Genomic DNA, 22,101 nt, shown 5'->3' with positions numbered 1-22,101 from the left:
ACATGTGCAAGGACTGTAGCAATGTGCTCAAACTAGGTAGAACGTTATTGAATAGTTGAGAAGACCCAGGAACGAACGCAGCTCCGTCACAATCTGGGGTCTGGGTGCATTCTTGAAAGCCTCTGTCTTCAAGTCCATAGGCCTGATGCCATCTGCTGCAATCTTTCTCCCCAGGAATTCAACTTCTGGTGCCATGAAAACACACTTGGTGCATTTTAGCCTGAGTCCCACTCTGTCCAGATGAGGTAGAATCTCTTCCAGGTTGTGCAGGTGTTCGGTGGTATCGCGACCGGTGATCAGGATATCATCTTGGAACATGACGGTTCTCGGACAGACTTCAGTAAACTCTCCATGTTTCTCTGAAATATGGCTGCTGCTGAGCGAATTCCGAAAGGGCATCTGTGGTATATAAACAGTCCTTTGTGCGTGTTAATGCACGCCAGTTTTTTCGACTATTCGACCAACTCCTGTATCATGTAAGCAGAGGTCAGGTGCAATTTGGTGAACGACTTCACCCCTGCTAGCATTGCAAACAGGTCATCAGCCTTGGGTAATGGGTACTGATCCTGTATCGAGACTCAGTTGATCGTTACTTTGTAGTCGCCGCAGATCCTGACCATGCCATCACTTTTCAACACCGGGACAATTGGACTGGCCCATTCGCTGAACTCGACTGGTGATATGATTCTTTCCCATTGAAGACCGTCCAGCTCAATCTCGACCTTCTACTTCATCATGTACGAAACCGTCTGAGCCTTGTGATGGACAGGTCTTGCATCCGGGCCTAGGTGGATTTGCACCTTGGCTCCCATGAAGTTGCCGATGCCTGGTTCGAACAACGAGGGAAACTTGCTCAGCACTTGAGCACATGAAGCATCATCCACTGATGATAAGGCTTTAATATCATTCCAGTTCCATTTAATTTTCTCAAGCCAACTCCTGTCGAACAGCGTTGGGCCGTTGCCTGGAACGATCCACAACGATAAATCATGCACAGATCGTACGATAACTTTACTGCTGCGCTGCCAATGACTGGTTTGAGCTCTTTGGTGTAGGTATGCAGCTTCGCATTGATTGGGCTCAGTTTGACTCAGTGTCCCACAGCTTTTCAAAAGTCCTCTGGCTCATTACTCGCACCCGTGTCCAATTCCATGGATACTGGAACCCCATTTAATTTAACTTCCAACATTATCGGATGAAGTTTGGTAAAAGAATGTACCCCATACACTTCTTCGTCCTGTACCTCGGGTTGAGTTGCCCATGCCGCTTGATCCACGCTGGATCGATCATCCTCAGCCACGTGGTGTGTCGCAGCACGCTTGCTCGGTTGCGGACACATTCGCTGAAGGTGCCCCATTGTTGCTTAGCCTTTGCACACGTATTGCTTGAATCGGCATTGATGGGCCCGATGATAGCCCCCGCAACACCAACAAGGTGAGATTTAATTCACCCCCGATGGCGGACTTTGAGCAGTTACAGGTCATACGAACGTGGATGTGTGCCATGTGCTGTTCTGCCTGCCGATGATATAATTTTTTGCACAGTACTTGCCAGTGAGTTTCGATGCTGGGAAGATAATGGTTTTGAGTTTTCGTCCGTGGACATGCATGCCTGGGCGATCGTGATGGCCCTGCTCAGGTCTCGAGATTCAGCAGCCAGCAGCTTTCGAAGGATGACCTCGTGACCAATGCCAAGCACGATAAAGTCCCGCAGCATTTGCTCCAACGCAGCTTCGAAGTTGCACGGCCCAGCGAGACGTCTCAGGTCGGCAACAAATTCCACCACGTCCTCACCCTCGGAGCGATTGTGCGTATAGAAATGATACCTCGCCATGATGATGCTTTCCTTCGGTTTAAAGTGGTTCCAAACCAGCGTACACAATTCATCGTAAGTCTTATCTGTTGATAGATTCTTGATAAGGCCATAAATTTTTGACCCACAAACAGTGAGGAAAACCGCCCTGCGCTTAATTGCATTATTGGTTCCTTCCAATCCATTGACTACGAAGTACTGGTCAAGGCGATCAGTGAAATCCTCCCAGTCTTCCCCTTCCATGAATCTCTCCAAAATTCCAACAGACATGCGTGAAAGTTCGTATTTTTAACTCGTCGCCAGTTGTTAAGTATCGAATAACTCCACGAGGCTAAGTGCGGTGAGCTAGTTCAGGCATGACCTTACTCCAGTTTATTTATTCTCAAAGTGAGAATTCAACATGCCTGCCAACATTATATGCACAGCTTGCACGTGTCTGCCAGTGAGCATTAGGACTCCGACAGTCGCGCCCTCCGTTGGCAGGTAAAACCAGTTAACATACATAACATCGCCAAAACTCCTGACCAGCAGGTGTGTTGAACCTCTATTTTCTAAATATCCCATAGAAATCTTGAGTATTACAATTGTCAAATTGGATCAAGTCTTCCCTTTTCTCCAGCAGAAAGCTTGGAAAAGCGGGACACATTTTACATCCTTTGGTGATTTGGGCATTTATTTCATTCCATCCAATCCTGTGGAATTTCCTCACAATCTTCTCATACATGATCATTATTGCCTTTTCCTCTACCTCTTGATCCTCCTCCCAAACCATGTACCTTACGAATGCTTCCAGTAACCAACCTAGAATGACGTCATATAATATATCTTTCACGTATATAGGGCTCAATTTTCCCTAGTGATTTGCGCCATTTTTTTTGAGCAGACTGCTTTTTTTGGCCTAAGTTTAAAAAAACATAGTTTCCCCAATCAATTTGCACCAGTGTAACTCAGTTAGTTACAATTCTTTTAGATTAGTTTTTTTCAGCCAAAGAGAGCATAACCTGGCACCCGCGCCAATTCTGCCCATTTAGGCAGGTTTGGCCAGTTGAGAGTTACTCCAGTTCTGCTGAGGCCATCGTATGTGGCCGCTGCAGAAAAACCTTCTGGAGAGTTAAAGAAATTGGCGCAGGGGTGCAGCAGATGCCCGGACAGAGAGAGAGGAGAGAGAGGAGAGCGAGGAGAGAGAGGAGAGAGACCGGGACCGGCATTTTTTGGGATGTCGGGCGGGGGAGTGGACTGACAGGTAAGTCGCTGCAATATATTTTAATGTGTTTTTAAATGGATGCAATGTGCTTTAATGTTTTGTGAGCTGACTATATTTTCACTTTGCAGTCTTAGCTCGCATTGTGTCCCCAGTTACCATGGCAGCCCAATCTTTGTGGCGCAAATCAAGGCCCCAAAACCCCAAGACCAGCAGGAAGAGTAGAGCAAGGAAGGTAGTGCAGGGGTCCCCTGCGGTCATCCCCCTGCAAAACAGATACACCGCTTTGGGTACTGTTGAGGGGAATGACTCATCAGGGGAGGGCAGCAGCAGCCAAGTTCATGGCACCGTGGCTGGCTCTGCTGCACAGGAGGGCAAGAAAAAGAGTGGGAGAGCGATAGTGATAGGGGATTCAATTGTGAGGGGAATAGATAGGCGTTTCTGCGGCCGCAACCGAGACTCCAGGATGGTATGTTGCCTCCCTGGTGCAAGGGTCAAGGATGTCTCGGAGCGGGTGCAGGACATTCTGAAATGGGAGGGAGAACAGCCAGTTGTCGTGGTGCACATTGGTACCAACGACATAGGCAAAAAAAGGGATGAGGTCCTACGAAACGAATTTAAGGAGCTAGGAGCTAAATTAAAAAGTAGGACCTCAAAAGTAGTAATCTCGGGATTGCTACCAGTGCCAAGTGATAGTCAGAGTAGGAATCGCAGGATAGCGCAGATGAATACGTGGCTTGAGCAGTGGTGCAGCAGGGAGGGATTCAAATTCCTGGGGCATTGGAACCGGTTCTGGGGGAGGTGGGACCAGTACAAACCGGACGGTCTGCACCTGGGCAGGACCGGAACCAATGTCCTAGGGGGAGTGTTTGCTAGTGCTGTTGGGGAGGATTTAAACTAATATGGCAGGGGGATGGGAACCAATGCAGGGAGACAGAGGGAAACAAAAAGGAGCCAAAAGCAAAAGACAGAAAGGAGATGAGGAAAAGTGTAGGGCAGAGAAACCCAAGGCAAAGAACAAAAAGGGCCACTGTACAGCAAAATTCTAAAAGGACAAAGGGTGTTAATAAAACAAGCCTGAAGGCTTTGTGCCTTAATGCAAGGAGTATCCGCAATAAGGTGGATGAATTAATTGTGCAAATAGATGTTAACAAATATGATGTGATTGGGATTACGGAGACGTGGCTCCAGGATGATCAGGGCTGGGAACTCAACATTCAGGGGTATTCAACATTCAGGAAGGATAGAATAAAAGGAAAAGGAGGTGGGGTAGCATTGCTGGTTAAAGAGGAGATTAATGCAATAGTTAGGAAAGACATTAGCTTGGATGATGTGGAATCTATATGGGTAGAGCTGCAGAACACCAAAGGGCAAAAAACGTTAGTAGGAGTTGTGTACAGACCTCCAAACAGTAATAGGGATGTTGGGGAGGGCATCAAACAGGAAATTAGGGGTGCATGCAATAAAGGTGTAGCAGTTATAATGGGTGACTTTAATATGCACATAGATTGGGCTAGCCAAACTGGAAGCAATACGGTGGAGGAGGATTTCCTGGAGTGCATAAGGGATGGTTTTCTAGACCAATATGTTGAGGAACCAACTAGGGGGGAGGCCATCTTAGACTGGGTGTTGTGTAATGAGAGAGGATTAATTAGCAATCTCATTGTGCGAGGCCCCTTGGGGAAGAGTGACCATAATATGGTGGAATTCTGCATTAGGATGGAGAATGAAACAGTAAATTCAGAGACCATGGTCCAGAACTTAAAGAAGGGTAACTTTGAAGGTATGAGGCGAGAATTGGCTAGGATAGATTGGCGAATGATACTTAGGGGGTTGACTGTGGATGGGCAATGGCAGACATTTAGAGACCGCATGGATGAAGTACAACAATTGTACATTCCTGTCTGGCGTAAAAATAAAAAGGGGAAGGTGGCTCAACCGTGGCTATCTAGGGAAATCAGGGATAGTATTAAAGCCAAGGAAGTGGCATACAAATTGGCCAGAAATAGCAGCGAACCTGGGGACTGGGAGAAATTTAGAACTCAGCAGAGGAGGACAAAGGGTTTGATTAGGACAGGGAAAATGGAGTACGAGAAGAAGCTTGCAGGGAACATTAAGGCGGATTGCAAAAGTTTCTATAGGTATGTAAAGAGAAAAAGGTTGGTGAAGACAAACATAGGTCCCCTGCAGTCAGAATCAGGGGAAGTCATAACGGGGAACAAAGAAATGGCGGATCAATTGAACAAGTACTTTGGTTCGGTATTCACTAAGGAGGATACAAACAACCTTCCGGATATAAAAGGGGTCAGAGGGTCTAGTAAGGAAGAGGAACTGAGGGAAATCTTTATTAGTCGGGAAATTGTGTTGGGGAAATTGATGGGATTGAAGGCAGATAAATCCCCAGGGCCTGATGGCCTGCATCCTAGAGTACTTAAGGAGGTGGCCTTGGAAATAGCGGATGCATTGACAGTCATTTTCCAACATTCCATTGACTCTGGATCAGTTCCTATGGAGTGGAGGGTAGCCAATGTAACCCCACTTTTTAAAAAAGGAGGGAGAGAGAAAACAGGGAATTATAGACCGGTCAGCCTGACCTCAGTAGTGGGTAAAATGATGGAATCAATTATTAAGGATGTCATAGCAGTGCATCTGGAAAATGGTGACATGATAGGTCCAAGTCAGCATGGATTTGTGAAAGGGAAATCATGCTTGACAAATCTTCTGGAATTTTTTGAGGATGTTTCCAGTAAAGTGGACAAAGGAGAACCAGTTGATGTGGTATATTTGGACTTTCAGAAGGCTTTCGACAAGGTCCCACACAAGAGATTAATGTGCAAAGTTAAAGCACATGGGATTGGGGGTAGTGTGCTGACGTGGATTGAGAACTGGTTGTCAGACAGGAAGCAAAGAGTAGGAGTAAACGGGTACTTTTCAGAATGGCAGGCAGTGACTAGTGGAGTGCCGCAAGGTTCTGTGCTGGGGCCCCAGCTGTTTACATTGTACATTAATGATTTAGACGAGGGGATTAAATGCAGTATCTCCAAATTTGCGGATGATACTAAGTTGGGTGGCAGTGTGAGCTGCGAGGAGGATGCTATTAGGCTGCAGAGTGACTTGGATAGGTTAGGTGAGTGGGCAAATGCATGGCAGATGAAGTATAATGTGGATAAATGTGAGGTTATCCACTTTGGTGGTAAAAACAGAGAGACAGACTATTATCTGAATGGTGACAGATTAGGAAAAGGGAAGGTGCAACGAGACCTGGGTGTCATGGTACATCAGTCATTGAAGGTTGGCATGCAGGTACAGCAGGCGGTTAAGAAAGCAAATGGCATGTTGGCCTTCATAGCGAGGGGATTTGAATACAGGGGCAGGGAGGTGTTGCTACAGTTGTACAGGGCCTTGGTGAGGCCACACCTGGAGTATTGTGTACAGTTTTGGTCTCCTAACTTGAGGAAGGACATTCTTGCTATTGAGGGAGTGCAGCGAAGGTTCACCAGACTGATTCCCGGGATGGCGGGACTGACCTATCAAGAAAGATTGGATCAATTGGGCTTGTATTCACTGGAGTTCAGAAGAATGAGAGGGGACCTCATAGAAACGTTTAAAATTCTGACGGGTTTAGACAGGTTAGATGCAGAAAGAATGTTCCCAATGTTGGGGAAGTCCAGAACCAGGGGTCACAGTCTGAGGATAAGGGGTAAGCCATTTAGGACCGAGATGAGGAGAAACTTCTTCACCCAGAGAGTGGTGAACCTGTGGAATTCTCTACCACAGAAAGTAGTTGAGGCCAATTCACTAAATATATTCAAAAGGGAGTTAGATGAAGTCCTTACTACTCGGGGGATCAAGGGTTATGGCGAGAAAGCAGGAAGGGGGTACTGAAGTTTCATGTTCAGCCATGAACTCATTGAATGGCGGTGCAGGCTAGAAGGGCTGAATGGCCTGCTCCTGCACCTATTTTCTATGTTTCTATGTTTCTATGTTAAAGTACAGGCTAGGCCACGCCAAAATGAAGAAATCCAATGGGGAAACTTAGAACTTTTATTTTGGCGTACTTAAGCCCCCAAAAAACGGGCGTAACTCTTCAAGTACTCCAAAAAAAATCTTTGGGGAAAATTGAGCCCACTATACCAACTTTTATAAAAGCTTGATTAAATTGCCTCTCCTTCAATGTTGTCCATCTGTTCAAAAATAAGGGCTGTTCTAAAAATTCCTCAGCACCTTTGGGCATAAACTGCACATGTTTTAAAAATTGGGCCCAAGTCTCTACATGGAATCATAGACACTTACTGCACGGAAGGAGGCCATTTCGGCTCATCTTATAAAACCATGGGAGAGGTTTAATCGATTTTAAAAACATAGTGGGGGGGAAATTCCGGGTTCCTGGGTCTGTACAGAGTTTCTACGGACCCAGGAAGGCATCGGAAAAGCCGATTTTCAGCGCACAATGTGCATGCGCTGTGTTATATATGTAAACATTGTAACTGTATAAGATTGCCACCACAGGACACAACTGTTGGAGGCCCAAGGGTCACCTATACACCTCGTGCAAGGGAGTATAAAAGGTTGTCTGCCATGCTGCTTAGGCATTCTGGTGTTGTATTAAAGAGACTAAGGTCACGTCAGTTTTAGCTCACAGTACTCAGTCTTGTGGAATTCTTCCATACTTAACAATTGGCGACGAGTAACAGATTACCAACTTTCATGTGGTCATGGCTGCCATTGGTATTTTAGAGAGATTTGTAGAGGGTGATGATTGGGAAGCCTTTATTGAGCATCTCGACCAGTACTTCGTGGCTAACGAGCTGGATGGGGACGATAAAGCGATCAAGCGCAGGACGATTCTCCTCACCGTGTGTGGGTTCACAATATACAGCCTCATCAAGAATCTGCTAGCACCAGAGAAACCAGCGGAGCAGACATGTACAGAATTGTGTACGCTGGTTCGGAACCACCTCAAGCTGAAGGAGAGCTTAATGGCCAGGTATCGCTTCTACATGCACCACCGCTCCGAGGGCCAGGATGTGGCGAGTTCTATTGCTGACCTGAGACGCCTTGCGGGAACTTGCGAATTTGCTGGATTTTTGGGGGAAATGCTGCGGGACTTTTTTGTGCTTGGCATCGGCCACGAGGTCATTCTTCGCAAGCTGCTGTCCGGTGAATCCCTAGACCTGAGCAAGGTTAACACGATAGCCCAGGCATTCGTATCCACGAGTGATAATACCAGACGGATATCTTCCCAGCATCGAAGCTCACTGGCAAGTACTTGTGCATAAAATAACATCGCTAGCAGACAGAACTGCATATGGCAGGGCCTACACGTCTGTAGCTGCAAGATCTAGGATGACTCAGAGTCCGCCATCGGGCGTGAATGCAAATCCATTAGCACCTTGTTGGCGCTGCGGGGATAATCATCGAGCCCATCACTGTCGATTCAAGCACTACGTGTGCAAAGGCTGCGAAACAATGGGGCACCTCCAGCGAATGAGCAAGAGTGCTGAGAATCACCACGTGGCAGAGTCGGCAGAGAATGATCGATCCGGCGCAGATCACGCAGAACAAACAAGAGAGGCAACTCAACCTGAGGAAGAAGTATGGGGTACACACCTTCGCCACCAAGAGCCCTCCTATTATGCCGAAATTCAAATTGAACGGTATTCCTGTAAAGTCCTTAGTCTCGATGGCACAAAACCCACATGAGGCACATTCTATGGACAAGGTCACTCTATGACATGAACCTTTATTCACAGGACCAAGAAGTGATGACCCTGCATGGGACCTCCCTTTATATACCTGGATGACCAGGTAAGGAGTGTCTCCTACAAGTTCACCCCTGTGGTCAAGGTATGCATTGCTTAAGTATATACAGTATTGCAGTGGTGTTACATAGAGGTTGAGGTTACATACATGACATCACCTCCCCCCGCCCCAAAGTCTTATTGGGATCATATGTTAAGTCTTTCAGGTGGTCTACGCTCCCTCGTGGAGCGCCGCAGTTGGGGCTCTGGTTGTTGAGCCTTGGCGTGAGTGTCTGTCACCTGTGGTGATTCCGGCCTGTCCGGGCTGACCGCCGGGATTGTGCATGCTGTTGAATGTTCTTGTTGCTTGTTCACTGGCGGTGGTGTGAATACCATCTCATGATCTTCCTCGGGTTTCTCAGTGTCCATGCTGAACTTTTCTTTTTTACTTGGTCCAGATGCTGAGGGCATATCTCCCTTTGTTAAGGTTAACCACGATGACCCTGTTCCCCTCTTTGTCTATTACAGTACCCTCAAGCCATTTGGGCCCCACGGCGTGATTGAGGACAAATACGGGGTCATTTATTTCTATACATCTCCCCCTTGAGTTTTTCGATCATGGTATTCGTTTTGGGACTGGCGCTTGCCCTCAACTATGTCGGTCAGGACTGGGTGAATGAGGGACAACCGAGTTTTGAGTGTTCGTTTCATAAGTAGCTCAGCGGGCGGGACCACCGTGAGCGAGAGCGGTCGGGACCTATAGGCCAGCAGGAGGCGCGATAGGCGGCATTGAAGGGAGGGTCCTTGAATCCTCAGCATGCCTTGTTTAATGATTTGGACCTCACATTCCGCCTGGCCATTGGAGGCCGGCTTGAACGGTGCTGTCCTGACATGTTTGATGCCATTGTCCGACATGAACTCCCGGAATTCTAAGCACGTGAAACATGGGTCATTATCGCTAACAAGGATGTCTGGCAAGCCGTGGGTTGCAAAGACCACACGTAGACTCTCCACAGTGGTGGATGTTGTGCATGAATTCAAAATGATGCACTCAATCCATTTCGAGTACGCATCTACCACAATGAAAATTTTTTTTCCCATGAACGGGCCCGCGTAGTCTACATGAATACGTGACCATGGTCTGGTGGGCCAGGGCCACGGGCTGAGTGGGGCCTCCCTGAGGGCATTGCCCAGCTGGGCACACGTCGTGCACCTGCGAACACAGTGTTCCAGAACTGAATCAATTCCCGGCCACCAAACATGTGACCGGGTAATGGCCTTCATCAGAATGATGCCAGGATGCTCATTGTGGAGTTCCCTGATGAATGCCTCCCTACCCCTCTGGGGCATGACTACTCTGCTGCCCCATAGTAGGCAGTCAGCTTGGATGGAGAGCTCATCCATCCGTCTGTGGAACGGTCTGACCTCCTCAGGGCATGCTCTGTGTGCGGGCGCCCAATCTCCAGTCAGGACACATTTCTTAATCAGAGACAGGAGGGGATCTCTGTTTGTCCAGATTTTGATCTGGCAGTCTGTGATGGGGGAGCCTGCACTGTCAAAGGCATCAACGGCCATGACCATCTCAGCGCTTTGTTCCTCTGCCCCCTCGGTGGTGGCTAGTGGGAGCCTGCTGAGCGTGTTAATTTTCGGTGCCCGGCCGGTGCCGGATGGAGTAGTCATAAGCAGCCAGTGTGAGAGCCCATTGCTGTATGTGGGCTGACGCGTTGGCATTGACAGCCTTGCTATCTGACAACAGGGATGTTACTGGCTTGTGGTCCATTCCTAATTCGCACCTCCTGCTAAAAAGGTACTGATGCATTTTTTTTACACCATAGACACATGCGAGTGCCTCCTTCTCAACCATCCCATATCCCCGTTCTGCTTGAGAGAGTGACCTGGAAGCATAAGCCACAGGTTGTAGTTGGCCCCCTCAGCATTACTCTGCTGCAACACGCACCAGACTCTATAGGACGATGCATCACATGTCAGAACCAATTTCTTACAGGGGTCGTACAGGGTCAATAACTTATTTGAACAAAGTAGGTTCCGCGCCCGATTGAAAGCCCGTTCTTGACAGTCCCCCCAAAACCAATCACAACTCTTACGCAGGAGCACGTGAAACAGCTCCAACAACGTGCTTAAGTTCGGCAGAAAGTTCCCGAAATAGTTCAAGAGTCCCAGAAATGAACGCAACTCCGATGTGTTGCCGGGCCTGGGCGCTCGTCTAATCGCCTCTGTTTTGGAGTCGGTGGGTCGAATCCCATCTGCAGCAACCATCCTGCCCAGGAACTCAACCTCAGGGACCAAAAACACACATTTAAACTTCTTGAGTCGCAGGTCTACCCGGTCCAGTCAGCGTAGCACCTCCTCCAGGCTGTGGAGATGTTCCTCGGTGTCGCGACCCGTGATAGGGATGTCGTCCTGAAATACGATTGTTCCAGGAATGGATTTGAGCAGGCTTTCCACGTTTCTTTGAAAAATCGCGGCCGCTGATCGAATGCCAAATGGGCACCTGTTGTAAACTAACAGTCCCTTGTGCGTAGTGATGGTGGTCAGTAGTTTAGATTCGTCAGCCAGTTCTTGGGTCATGTAGGCTGAAGTGAGGTCCAACTTGGTAAACAGCTTGCCACCTGCCAGCGTGGCGTAAAGATCCTCCGCTCTCGGGAGCGGGTATTGGTCTTGTAGGGAGACCTGATTGATATTGGCCTTGTAGACACCACAGATCCTGATAGAACCATTCGCTTTTAGGATGGGAACGATGGGACTCGCCCAGTCGCTGAATTCAATGGGCGAGATGATGCCCTCTCTCAGCAAAGGGTCCAATTCACTCAATTTTCTCCCGACATCACATACAGCACCATTCTGGCTTTGTGGTGCACTGGTCTGGCATCCGGGGTGATGCGTATCACTACTTTGGTACCTTTGAATGTCCCGACGCCAGTTTGGAATAGTGACTCAAATTGTTGTAGGACTTGTGAGCACGAACTTCGCCCCACAGATGACATTGCGTGCACATCCCCCCCCCATTTCCAGTTCATCTCAGCTAACCAGCTCCTTCCCAACAGTGCGGAACCATTGCCCGGGACAATCCAGAGCAGCAGTCGGTTCACTGATCCATTGTGTGTGACCGCCAACATTGCACTGCCTATTACTGGAATGACTTCTTTGGTATACATCCGTAGCTGTGTCTCAATGCATTCTAGTTTGGGTCTACTGGCTTTGTGTGGCCATAGCTTTTCGAATTATTGAACGCTCATGAGTGACTGGCTGGCCCCCGTGTCCAGCTCCATGAGTACAGGGATGCCATTTAATAAAACCTTCATCATCATTGGTGGCATTTTGGTATATGAGCTGTGAATGTTTGCCACATGAACCCGCTGAACTTCAGCATCCATTGATTTGCCCCAAGAGTCATCCTGCATCACAGACCCCTCTTCTGGTCCATCCGCCTCGTAAATTAGCCTGGTTACAGGCTTCCTGCACATTCGAGCTAAATGGCCACTGAGGTTGCAATTTCTGCAGACTAATTGTTGAAACCTGTAGGCCCTGGCAGAGTGTTTTCCCCCACACCTCCAACATGAGCTGAGATTCCCATTGTTGTGAACAAAGGAGCTATGACCCGGCATTCCTTGCTGTTGGCCTTTTGGCTGCGCTTGAGTACCCTGTTAATGGGTGTCAATGGACCCATCCCGGTTCGCAATGTCCACTGTGATGGTGTAAATGTTCGTTCAGCCTGCCATTGTCTCTGTTGAAAACCTACTCTGGGGTCTATTGCTGCCTGGGGTGTGTCGAACTGCCCTTGCCTGCCTGCGGGGCTCTGAGTCACGTTTATGATATTGACTCCCTGATCCCCCGCCGCGTTGGAGGCAGAATTGCGCGCGTATATTATTTTGGCTTCTTCCTCCCCCACCATGAAAGTCTGAGCCATCAACGCCGCTGCTTCCAAAGTCAAGTCCTTGGTCTCAATTAACTTTCAGAAAATCCCTGCATGACCAATGCCCTCAATAAAGAAATCCCTTAACATCTCCCCCCTGCAGGCGTCTGTGAACTTACAGAGGCTGGCCAAACGTCGGAGGTCCGCAATGAAGTCCGGTATGCTCTGTCCTTCACGACGTCGGTGGGTACAGAATCTGTGTCGGGCCATGTGTATGCTGCTCGCCGGTTTGAGGTGCTCACCGATTAGTTTGCTGAGCTCTTCAAAGGTTTTGTCCAACGGCTTTTTGGGTGCTAGTAGGTCTTTCATGAGCGTGTAAGTCTTAGGTCCGCAGCTGGTCAGCAGATGTGCCCTTCGCTTGTCGGCCGCTGCATCTCCCAGCCATTCTTTCATGACAAAGCTCTGCTGGAGCCTCTTAATGAAATCGTCCCAGTCCTCACCAGCACAGTAACGTTCCACTGTGCTACCCGTGGCCATTCTCGTGTGTCATTGATTTCCGTTTCTCGTCGCCAATGTAAAGTCCTTAGTCTCAATGGCACAAAACCCACACGAGGCACATTCTATGGACAAGGTCACTCTATGACCTGAATCTTTATTCACAGGACCAAGAAGTGATGACCCTGCGTGGGATCGCCCTTTATATACTTGGATGACCAGGTAAGGAGTGTCTCCCACAAGTTCACCCCCTGTGGTCAAGGTGTGCATTGCTTAAGTATATACAGTATTGCAGTGGTGTTACATAGACATTACATACATGACAATTCCAGTGCCAATAGAGTTGGACATGGGGGCGAGTCAGTCAATTATGAGCCAGCAGGCTTTTGAGAAACTGTGGGGCAGCAAGGCACAAAGCCCCAAACTGAGCCCGATTCAGACAAAGCTGCGCACCTGCACCAAAGAGCTCATACCAGTCATTGGCAGTGCAGCAGTTAAGGTATCGTACGATGGAGCTGTGCATGATTTATCACTGTGGATTGTACCAGGCAATGGCCCAACGCTATTCGGCAGATGCTGGCTGGGAAAGATTCATTGGAACTGGGATGACATCAAAGCACTATCTTCAATGGATGATGTCTCATGCTCCCAAATGCTGAGCAAGTTTACATCGCTATTTGAACCAGGCATCGGCAACTTCACAGGCGCCAAGGTGCAGATCCATCTAGTCCTCGATGCAAGGCCCGTTCATCACAAGGCTCGAGCAGTTCCATATATGATGATGGAGAAAGTCGAGATCGAACTGGACAGACTTCAACAAGAGGGAATCATATTGCCAGTCGAGTTCAAGGAGTGGGCCAGTCCGATTCTTCCGGTGTTGAAAAGCGATGGCACGGTCAGAATCTGAGGAGACTACAAGGTAACGATTAACCGAGTCTCGTTACAAGACCAGTACCCGCTACCCAAGGGCGGATGACATGTTTGCAACGTTAGCAGGGGGAAGTCATTCACAAAGTTGGAACTAACTTCCGCCTGCATGACACAGGAGCTGGCTGAATCTTCGAAAAGATTGACGTGCATCAACACACACAAAGGACTGTTTATATACCACAGGTGCCCTTTTGGGATTCACTCGGCTGCTGCCATCGTCGAGAGGAACATGGAGAGTTTACTGAAATCGGTTTTGCGCACCGTTGTGTTTCAAGACGACATCCTGATCACCGGTCGTGACACCACCGAACACCTGCACAATCTGGAAGAGGTTCTAAGTCGACTAGACAGAGTGGGACTCAGGCTGAAATGCTCCAAGTGTGTTTTCCTCGAACCAGAGGTTGAATTTTTGGGGAGAAAGATTGCGGCAGACGGCATCAGACCCTCAGACTCAAAGACAGAGGCTATCAAGAATGCACCTAGTCCACAGAATGTGACAGAACTGCGTTCGTTCCTGGGACTCCTCAACTATATTGGCAACTTTCTAACCGGGTTAAGCACTTTGCTGGAACCGTTCCATATGCTGCTACGTAAGGGTGACGACTGGGTTTGGGGTAAACCTCAAGTGACAGCCTTTGAGAAGGCCAGAAACCTACTTTGTTCTAATAAGTTACTTGTACTGTATGACCCGTGTAAACGATTAGTGCTAGCTTGTGATGCATCTTCGTACGAGGTCGGCTGTGTGTCACAGCAAACCAATGTATCGGGTAAACTTCAACCAGTTGCATCCGTGTCTAGAAGTCTGTCTAAGGCTGAAAGAGCCTACAGTATGGTCAGAAAGAGGCATTAGCATGTGTATATGGGATTAAGAAAATGCACCAATAATTATTTGGACTTCGGTTTGAGCTTGAAACCAACCACAAACCGCTCATTTCGCAGTTTTCAGTGAGTAAAGGTATAAACACCAATGCTTCGTTCCACATCCAAAGATGGGCACTAACATTGTTCACCTATGACTATGTTATCTGCCACAGACCAGGTACATGGCGGATAACATAGCTCTTGGTAACTCAGTTAAGTAAAATATGGGTTATATATGGGTTAAAACTTTGTCCCAGCCTGGAAATGGAAATGGAAATTTATTGGAAGGATTATTTGTTTGACAGTGATGAGCTAACATGAGAAAGTTCTCTGTTAAAAGTAAAGGCTTTTTAATAAGAACAGTAACTGCAATAATTTCAAGCAGGTTTCATTATAGCCCAATGTGAATTTGTACCTACCGACTTTAAAAATGAGTTCTACAAGTATATCCTTCTTTCCTCCTATGTTTACAGCATCTATCTGTGAGGGAAAAAATGTCTGTTTATCATACATATCTGTGACATTCTGGAGCGGAGAAACATACGTCACAGGGAACAACAAAGAAGATTGGTGAACTATGAACGCCGCCTCATCAGAAGGAATAACTATCCACCAGAAAGAGTGTACAGGGAGAGGCTATCTTTTGAAATGATGTCGGAGGAGTCATGTGTGAGGAGGCTGTGCTTCAGCAAAGAGGCAATCGGATGACTGTGTGACATGTTGAGGGACGACCTTCAAACACGCTCCATGACCCACACTGTTTTGTTTGTGTCCATGAAGGTAACCACCACATTGAACTTCTTTGCATCAGGGTCATTTCAGATAGGCACCGGTGACATTTCAAACATAAGCCAGTTTGCTGTGAGGTCCTCAGGTAACGGATGCCATATTACGTAGGGGTGATAAGTTCATACACTTTGAATTGTCTACTCCGCAGTAAAGGGAGAGTACCCTTGCTTTTTATAGAATTGCTGGCTTCCCAAAAGTGATTGCGGCCATTAATGGAACCCACGTTGCATTAAAGGCACCGATTGGTAGTGCTGTGTGATTCATCAACAGGAAGGGGTATCATTCATTTAATGTAATGATCGCCTGTGATGCGCAACTCAGAATCCTAAGCGTGAATGTCGGTCACTGTGGAAGTAATCATGACTCCTTTGTCGTCCAACACTCCAACTTATATGACTGTCTCAAAGAGTTGCCTCCAGGATCCACATGGATATTGGGCGACAAAGGCTACCCACTAAAAATGTTGTTGATGACACCATTCCGCAGGACTAATAATGAGGCACAGGAGAGATACAACCAAGCACACACGAGGACACGTCAAGTTGTCGAGAGGACAATCTGGATTTTAAAATCACGCTTCCGGTGCCTGGACAGATCAGAGGGGACATTGCAGTACAGTCCTGCAAAAGTCACAAGGTTTGTGGTGGCCTGTTGCGCTTTGCACAACTTTGCCCTGAAATAAGGACGAACTCTTAACCCTTTAGATGAACTCCCTGCTGAAATCGAAGATCTTGAAAATGTCCCTGTGGGGAGGTGTGAAGGGGAGCAAGCTGGTGCCGAAAGCAGAGCTGTCAGGGAACAGTTAGTCACCAACACGTATACGAGGTAATGATGCTGTCGCCTCCTCCCTCCCCCTGCCCCAACCCAGCAAGGCGTAGAAAAGATCAAACAGAATTTAAAGTGAAAAATTAAAACTTTATCGCATCAAAGTTTTTCACCTTTGTTAGATAACATTTTGCTACTTTACAAACATTTTCAAAAGTCTTTGATAAAACATGTAAACAGTTTAAAGTGATTTCTTTGGTTTCTTACTGTACTAAAGACTCAACAATAAGATGTAAACTTATTTGCTACTTTTCAAACAGTTGTAACGTTTGGTTGGTTGTTAATAAAAAAGTTAAATCAAAATTTCAAGTGACTACAGGCTATAAATATTAAATAAAAGTGAAATTATGTTTAAAAACCCTGAGCACTAAGGTAAGTTTATTTTAAAACCTAATTAAAACACTTAAAAAAAAAAATTTTTTTTTCTAAAACATTTAATGAACTTTAATTTCAATTAATGTTAAATATGTGAGGCGTGTTTTTTATGTTGTGTTTAGTGTGTTTGTTTTTTTTCCTCATTAATAACTATAAGAACTCGTAGATACGGAGTTCTCATTGCTATTAATGAGAATATTGTACCTGATTGGTTGACTGCACATTCTGCGTCCGAACCTTGAGGACGGGAGCACACTCTGAAGCGCGGAAAGAGAAGGCCGCCCCACTGGAATCGCAGGCGCCTCTGGGACCACCAGGCAAATTCGTTAAAAATTCTCGGGTCGGAAGTGTTTGTCCGAAGGAATCCTCCGACCGGAATTTCAGGCCCAATATCTGGGAAATTGAGTCCTCCCTGATTTCTCCATCCAATTATGGTATTGTAAGCAACCTTCCCATAAAAACCTCACACAAGCCTCTTGGATGGACTTTTCCGGCCCAACAGGAATATCCTCCACCATCAATAAGTGCCATAGTTTAGATAGCAGGAGAGCGGACACTACTGATGCACTTCCTTGCACTTTCAACCAGCTTCTTTCCCATCATCCCAAAAGCTTTTTAATTTTCATAATCTTTGGTTCCCAATGTAATTTATCCACTTCATCCCTATCCTTCTTACACCCCATATGTACCCCCAGAACTTCCAAAACCTCCACTATCTTAAAAGGGCTTTCCTCGAATGATTCCCTCCTACCCCTTCCCACAACAAGGCATTGGGACTTACTACAAATCACTCTGGCTCCTGAAGCTCTACCTTACTCTTCCACTACTCCCATTGCTTTCCTCACTCACTCCCAATCTCTTAACGTTGATGTTGTGTCATCTGCATATTGATATATTACTGACACCCGCTCAGAACTGAGATCCGCAATCCCGACCACGCCTTGTTCCTTTTGCATCATGTAACCTAATGGTTCTGCTATCAATGTGTACAACAATGGGGCAGGGTTAACCTTGTCTGACTGACCTCTGTATCAGAAAAAAACCCACATTTAACACAGCTAAAGATGTTTAAATAAAAAACCTTATCCACACAATGAAATTTTTCCCGAAACCAAATGCTTCCAAAATCATCAATAAAATCTCATGAGAGATACTATCAAAGGCTTTCTCTTCATCTATCTTTAGCATATAAGCCTTCCTCCCACTCTCTTCCATGAGCTCTATCACATCTCGGATTGAGACCACGATGTCCCGGCCTACGACTGCATAGAGCTGAGAGGGCGAAACTATCTGCGGGATCACCTCCTTCATATGATTTGCCATAACCCTCATCAAGATCTTATAATCCACATTTAATAATGTTATTGTCCTCTAATTCTTCAGGACCCTACTACCTCCTTTATTTTTATAAGCTAAGCTTATGATACCTCTCATAAATGGGGCTAGGCTTCCCTCAATTTTAAATTCATTAAAAACCTCTAAGAGCAATGAACTTAAAGAGGGCAAAATTACCTGTGCACAGTTTGGAGGCAGTAACCTTCCGGGGCCGGGACATTTATTGCGCGGCCCGGAAGTTTCGACCCGGCGTGGAATTCATCCCTTCTGCCCCTCAATGGAGGCGGAGCTCCCGGGAAGGTAGCATGCTGCTGAGCCCAGCGCCCCGCCGGCAATGTCGGTGCTATGTGGATGCTCGATGTAGCGCTGATGTGGCAGAACTTCAATTAAAGGGGAGGGCTGCTGCTTGCTCTGCAATCCCTTTGGCAGCAACCACTGGGCCACCAGGGACGCCTTCAACCGAGCCAACAGCCCGGCACACATAACGGAGTGGCGGGCTGCAGGATGCTGGCTCAGTCGAGAGCGAGGACTGCCATTGCCGGGCCAAGTGAAAAGTCGGCTGACAGAAAAATATGGTGGCCCATGGCACAAATGGCCTCCCCCTTTAAGAGGCGCCTTGGCGGCGGATGTCCGCTGAAGCTGGAGGTGACATCGGCTGAAGCCATCCTCGCCGCCCATGGGGCAATTTTCCCCACAGGGTGCAAAGGGGTCTGCACGCATGGCAAATTGCAGGGTGCGGCGCTAATGGCACAAGCACCCCCCCCCCCCCACCCCCCAAAAACCTCCAGAGCAATTTCCCCGGAGGTGCTATCGACCCCTTCCCCTGGGCGATAACCTTGTTGTGCCCCATAAGCGCCCCCTGGAGGCACTAATGGGGCTATAAAAAAGGGCAATTTCAACCGACAAATCTCTAAAGATTCTTTATAAAATACTGCACATAGCTTCCCCCCTCCCCGTTCCACTTATTGCTACTTTTATTTCCACTAATCTTACTTCTTTGTCACACGTGCTTCCCTCATCTTCCTTTAAACCCTCTTCAATAAAAGCATTAACCTTCTCCATCACCAATTTGGAAATGTCTTCTTTTGTATAGAACTCTTGATAAAAGCTACTAGCCGCCTCTGTCATGTATGTACTTTTCGGATCACTAGCCACTAGTTGGAGACCATTGGGCTGCACGCACGTGTGTGCAGCCCAAGCATAAAAGGCCAGCCATTTTGTATATGTCACTTTGGACCTTAATAAAGCAGAGCCAAGGTCATACCTCTTGGAGTTAACTAGCACTCAGTCTAAAAGTTATTGCTTACACAACATTTGGCGACGAGGCAACAAGAACCTTTGCAAGAAAAAATGAGCACAATTGGATTGTTGGAACGATTCATGGAAGGAGAAGATTGGGCAGACTTTGTGAGCCGTTTGAGTCAGTTTTTCTTGGCCAACGAAATGGAGGAGGTCAGCGATGCAGATCGGCGCCGGGCGGTGTTCCTCATGGTTTGCAGTCCAAAAATATATGGTCTGATAAAGAATCTATTCCTGTCTGTGAGTCCAACAGAGAAGATGTATGAAGAATTGTGTACACTGGTACAGGACCACCTTAAGCCAGATGAAGGCACCATCATCTCGAGATACAGATTTTACACGCATGTTCGCTCAGAGGGCCAGAATGCGGCGGAATTCATTGCCAACCTGAGATGTCTAGCGGGACCGTGTAAGTTCGGGGCTGTGTTGGTAGACATGCTGCGGGACTTCTTTGTAATCGGCATCAACCACGAGGTGATCCTGCGTAAACTACTGGCGGTGAAGACGTTGGACATGAACAGGGCCATCACGGTCGCTCAGTCATGCATGACAATGGATTGAAGCAGTTATCAGTGAAAAATCGAAACTTGGCAAGTACTGTAAATATGATTGATTCGGCGTTCGGCAGAGCAGCACATGGCAGGGCCTACCCGACTGCATACGCGAAACCTGTGGCTGCCCAAAGTCCGCCAGCGGGAATGCATCCAATTTCTCCATGTTGGCGTTGTGGCGGAAATCACCGGCACCAGCAGTGCCGATTTAAGCAATATAGTTGCAAAGGCTGTCTGATAGTGGGGCATCTCCAGCGCAAGTGTCCGCAGATGAGCAAGCGTGCTGCGACACACCACCTGGAGGATGAAGGTCAGGCTAGCGCGGATCGGGATATGCAATCCAAGACTCCAGAGGAGGAAGTGTATGGACTGTACTTGTTCTTAACTGAGAGCAAACCGATAATGATCAACATGAAATTTAATGGGATGCTTTATCGATGGAACTGGACATGGGGGCGAGTCAATTTGATAATGAGCTAGAGGGCATTCAACAAGCTGTGGGATACTAAGACTGTGAGGCCGAGGCTGAGACAATCAATGCCAAGTTGCGCACGTACACCAAAGAACGCACAACAGTGATTGGCAGTGCCACAATTAAAGTGTCGTATGATGGTGCGGTTCACGAGTTACCGCTTTGGATTGTCCCAGGCAATGGCCCAACGCTGTTTGGCAGGAACTGGCTTGAAAAAATCAGATGCGATTGGAATGACATCAAGGCATTGTTGTCGGAGAAGGATACATGTGCCCAAGTACTGAGCAAGTTCCCCTCGCTGTTCAAACCAGGCATCAGCAACTTCACGGGAGCCAAGCTGTCGATCCACGTGGACTCGGATGCAAGACCCATCCACCATAAAGTTCTGTATATGATGGAGAAGGTCGAAATCGAACTGGACAGACTCCAGCGTGAAGGGATCATATCACCTGTTGAATTTAATGAATGGGCCAGCCCCATTGTTCCTGTGCTGAAAAGTGATGGCACAGTCAGAATCTGTGGAAACTACAAGGCTACGATCAACAGGGTTTCGAAACAGGATCAGTACCATTACCGAAGGCTGATGACTTGTCGGCAAGGCTAGCCGGGGGGAAGTCGTTCACCAAACTGGACTTGACGTCGGCTTACATGATACAGGAGCTGGTCAAGACATCGAAGAGACTTGCATGCATTAACATGCATAAAGGGCTGTTTATTTATCACAAGTGTCCTTTTGGAATTTGCTCAGATGCAGCCATATTTCAGAGGAATATCGCATGTCTACTGAAGTCCGTTCCCAGAACCGTCGTGTTCCAAGATGACATCATGATCACAGGTCGTGACTCCAAGGAACATCTGAACAACCTGGAAGAGGTTCTACATCATCTGGACAAAGAGGGACTCAGACTGAAATGCTCGAAGTGTGTCTTCATGGCACCAGAGGTCGAATTCCTGGAGAGGAAAATTGCTGCTGACGGCATCAGGCCCACGGACGCGAAAACCAAGGCCATCAAGAATGCACCCAAGCTGCAGAATGTGACAGAGCTGCGTTCGTTTCTGGGTCTATTCAACTACTTCGGTAACTTCCTGTCTAAATTGAGCACCTTATTAGAACCATTTCACATGCTGCAAAAAAAAGGCGACAACTGGGTGTGAGGTGCGTCTCAAGACAGAAATTTTGAGAAAGCCACTAATCTGCTTTGCTCTGACAAGCTGCTGGTACATTATGACCCATGTAAACATTTAGTATTGGCCTACTCTTCCTTTAAAACCACCCACTTAGTCTCTGCTCCTTTCTCCCCTCCATCAACTGCTTTACAGTTCTCCATAAATCTTCTATTTCTGTTCTCTTCTCAATGCCGGTTAGCTTCTGCTCGCTCTTTCTCATAAAGTATCGAAAAAACTTTTACCTCATATTTCAAATTGTCCCACCAAACTTTTCTTTCTTTCAAGAACAAAGTATCCTTCCGAGCATTCTTTATTACATTTAAAATCACTTCTTTGTAAGCAATTTCTTTCAGGTATTGATTGTTTAAAATACA

General features: G+C 47.2%; 1 pseudogene; it reads left to right on the top strand.

Annotated features, from left to right (window-relative positions):
- Positions 1-16,451, top strand: part of LOC139254366 (putative nuclease HARBI1) — a 33,436-nt pseudogene extending 16,985 nt beyond the window's left edge.
- Positions 16,452-22,101: the final 5,650 nt, after the last annotated feature.

This window comes from Pristiophorus japonicus, chromosome 3 (assembly GCF_044704955.1).
Source record: "Pristiophorus japonicus isolate sPriJap1 chromosome 3, sPriJap1.hap1, whole genome shotgun sequence".
In the NCBI taxonomy this organism is placed as follows: Eukaryota; Metazoa; Chordata; class Chondrichthyes; family Pristiophoridae; genus Pristiophorus; species Pristiophorus japonicus.
The sequence above is the reverse complement of the archived record's forward strand: the minus strand, read 5'-3'. Positions and strand labels throughout refer to the sequence as shown.